General features: G+C 44.9%; 1 pseudogene; it reads right to left on the bottom strand.

Annotated features, from left to right (window-relative positions):
- Positions 1-2264: 2264 nt before the first annotated feature.
- On the bottom strand, positions 2265-3826 carry LOC130139356 (uncharacterized; annotated as a pseudogene).
- Positions 3827-4045: the final 219 nt, after the last annotated feature.

Here is a 4045-nt window from a genome sequence, read left to right as displayed (position 1 = left end):
TTTTTGCCCAAATTGGACACCGGAAAATTAGAAAGTCATGCCGGAACATTAGGACGACGTTGCACGTGACACGTGTCAATTTTTGGTGCGCTCAAATTCTTCGGAAAAATTCGATTTTGCCCTTAACGATTTATAAAAGGTTAGTTTTGGGCAAGGGGCATTTTGGTCATTTTTGCTTTAGATATTTTTGGGTCAAAGTTCCTATTTAAGTCTAGATAAGACTCTCTCTCCTCATTCCTCTCTTTTCCCCTTGCCGTGAGTTCCCCCCCCCCACACCGTAGACTCTCTCTCTCCTCTCTCTCATTCCCCCATTCGGTTCTCTCTCTCCCCCGTGAAATTTTCCCCCACCGTGAACTTCTTCCTCTTCCACCGTGAAGCCACGCCGGCGCCGCCGCTCGCCACCACCACCCAGACCGCCCTCTAGCCGCCGCTCACCGCCGTACCAGCCCCAAACCGCCACCACCAGCCACCGTTTCTCTCTCTTTTCCTCTCTCTTTCAAGTGGCCGTGAGCCACAACCAGAGAGCCGGACCGCCGCCGCAAGCCGATCGCCATTGCCGAGCTTTGCCGCCGTCCCCGCCGTGTCCGATTTAGTGCCGCCGCTTTCCGTTCTAGCCGCGATAGTCTAGAACGCAGGTAAGTTGCGCTCTAAACCCGATTTGGGACTTCGGGTATCGACGGGCGATTTTGGGCGAAATCTGTATAAAGTTAGGTGCGGAATTGTATGAATTGGTAGTGGAAATTTTATGGCGGGCCTTGGGATTTAATTCGGGCATTAATTATTGGAAATTAGAAAATAACGGTGGCTGTGATCTACTGTTCATGGGGCCGTGATGGGCCAATCGGGACGCAAGTTGGATTTTTAGAACCAATAAATTATGGTGAGAAAGTCCTGTGAAGGACCGGAATCGATTTGACGTCGTTTGGTTAGAGAAAAATAGCAATTTCTGTGTTTATTGTGCGTTTGGAATATAATTGAGTTGGGATAGTGGAATTGAATGTGTGATTGTGCAATTGGTTGATTTAATTATGATTATTGGGTGCACGCGTGCCAGATTATTTTAATTATTATCATTGGCCATGTTGAATGCTGAGTGAGTATGGGTTGTGTGTAATTGATGCATGCACGGGCCACGTGTGATTGGCCAGTTGTGTATGGTACATACATGTTGAGTATGTGCATGAGTAAGGAGAAGTTGTGGTGTGGCAAGTGATGGTGGGAAAGTGTGTGAAAGTGCGAAAGTGCGAGTTTGGGATCGGGCCGAGTATCATAAACTCGGGCCGCGATCACGTAGGTCTGTTGCATTTGGCACAGGCTGAGGCTTGAAAAAGCAAGAATGAGAATCGGTCCGAGGCACGATCAGCTCGGGTGAGACCGGGATTGGACCGAGGCATTATAAGCTCGGGTTCCAATCATGTAGGCCTGTCGCATTTGGCGCGGGCTGAGTTGGGATCGGGCTTAGGGCGTGTGATGCTCAGGTCGCGATTGGGGCTTAAGGCGCGAACAGGTACGCGGGCCGGATGTGGTGAATGGTCGCAGTGTACCTAAGGCGTGTACGTCTACGCGGGTCACTGGCGAGGAATGTGGAAAGTGATGATGAGAATGAAAGGAACGCACTACGTGGGGAAATTGCATATGCGTGTGATTGTGTGTAATATGCCTGTTGTTTGAAGATTTGGCGCGTGTGAATGTGCTTTGTAATTCTCTGGAGGTACGTGATAGCCTAGGTTGGGTTTAGGGGTGTACTTGCTGAGATATAATCTCATGGTTGTGTAAACCAACAATTTTCAGAACCCCGACCTGAGCGATGAACCCTCCACCACCGCCACCAGTACGTTTTGGAGTACCAGTGCATACGGAGTATGAGGTAGCTGAGTTTCCGATGGGTGACGGGATGACCTGGATAAGACACACGACGACCGTGTTTGTAGAAGTGGGAAAGCTTGCCTTGGATGAGAACCATTTTTGAGGTTGAACGTTAGGTCATCGACCCCTTTTTGATTTTGGTAGTTTCAGTAAAGTGTGCACTGGTAGACAGAGGTTTGTTTTATTGTATATATGGTGGAATAAGTTGAACAAGAAATGAAAATGTATATTCTCCCAATTCTCCCCAGTTTAACTTTGTCCGGGTGTTTTATGGTTTTCGTTTGCTCAATTAAATCTCTGATGTTTAGTTGAGGTCGGCGATAACCTGGGACGTCGCAACTGTTCGACCGGAGGCAGGATGTCGCGGGCTCGACGGGGGTTCGGGGCATGACAGCTGATCATACTACATGGATAGGCCTTCTTTCCTGTGCCTTTTGCTTGTCAGTTTCTTGTGCAACCACCATGGAAATGAGTCCACTCTGATCCACATCTATAGCAAAACTGAAACTGGCACCTGCAGTTGCAAGCAACCGAGGAACAACCAGATAGCCCACAAAATGTAGAAAAGTTATGAACAATTGATCATTCACAAACTAAGGTACCACTAAATTTGCCGAATGGTTCATAATAAAACACTGACCACCACGATTTTCAGTACCAGTCATCAACAGGATTAAGCAAAGTGGCCACAGTGCTTCTTACTTAAAGAGAGTGTGCCTTTGACAATCACTGATAAAGCTTGATGATATATTAAAACGTCTTATGCTTAACTATCAAACTACATACTGACCATTGCCTAGTCATGCAGCTTTCACGCTGTATTCAAGAGTACTTTAACCACTAAAATTTAATGAAATACGCTTTGACGTTGTACTTGAATTTCATTATCATTAGTTCATTCGCCTTTTATGTCCTTTAAATTCCGAAAGCCCTCGACTATAATTCCTCTCAAAAATTGACGATCCCCTGTAATTTCTGTTTCGTGAATAACACACGAGCAACAACTCTGTGACATCTATAGGTTTTCAGAAAAATCTCAACAAAGAAGCCGCAATGTGTCAAGTCCCTTGATTTATCTTGATAAATGATTCGCTAGCAAGTGATTCTCTTCAGTGAACGTATCACAAACCTGCAACTGATGTGAGCACGTCCACATAAAATTTGCATTTGGGGCATCTCCCCCATTTCTTTTCCTTTTCAAGCTCTCTCACAATGAGATTCTCACTCCCTCTCTCAGCCTCATTCAGTGACCAAAACTCCTCGCAAGACACGCCAATGTGCCACGGCATGCAAAACTCGGCACAGAACAACCTATGGCAATATGGGCACTCACTCTATCTAATCACCTGCCCACGATCATAGTCCTTGATCAAAAGGGCTGAGCAGTTCTTGAAAGGGCAATAGAACTTCTGCGAGTCGAGAAACGTCGCCTTGCAAAACGATTTATCCCACATGTAGAGAACATTCTCAGAAAGGATTTGCCTTCAGGAATTAGTCTGTATGACACCCTCACACTCCAATCCTGGGCAGTCGATGGAGGTGACACTGTCCAGGACTTTGGTCTCCACATACCTGCTTTTGCAGAGAGATCAAAAGGTGTGAGAACAGACGGTCCCGATCTTGAACATCTCTTTGGCCTCTTTTCTCTCTGCATAATATTAATGTGTAATTTATATGTATTATGAGATTTTTCTGTAATTATATTTCTATCTATACCTTGACTGTAATTTATCACTCCTATAAATACATATTACGCAACCTTTTTTGGAGTGGAGCCACCATAAATACTTTGTCGTTATTTCTCTTTGACTCTATGTCAACATGGTATTAATGCAGGAAAACGCATCCAATTCTTCAACATCTCTACCCTAAATCCACACTTCCCTTGCTCCAATTTCCATCTCAACAATGTCCAATATATCTCCAATATTTTCTTTTTCTCTATGATCTCTTTACCCATTATCTTCTCTTTCTGTTAATCCCAATTTCCCATCACCTCTCAACAACATTGCACCCAATTTCACCTCTTCTTCCCTCTTCTTTGCTCCTCCAATTTCAGCTACTACTCAAATTAAGGCTGTGCCATCAATCTTGCTGTCTCTTGTTTTTCCCAACATCACAAGTCTCGTCTCTATCAAACTTGATGTAAGCAATTACCTTTAATGGAAATATCAATTTG

Source organism: Syzygium oleosum, unplaced genomic scaffold, assembly GCF_021117445.2.
Source record: "Syzygium oleosum isolate NSW1041296 unplaced genomic scaffold, Sole_v2.1 Sole_v2.11, whole genome shotgun sequence".
Classification (NCBI taxonomy): Eukaryota; Viridiplantae; Streptophyta; class Magnoliopsida; order Myrtales; family Myrtaceae; genus Syzygium; species Syzygium oleosum.
This window is presented reverse-complemented; position numbering and strand designations above follow the sequence as displayed.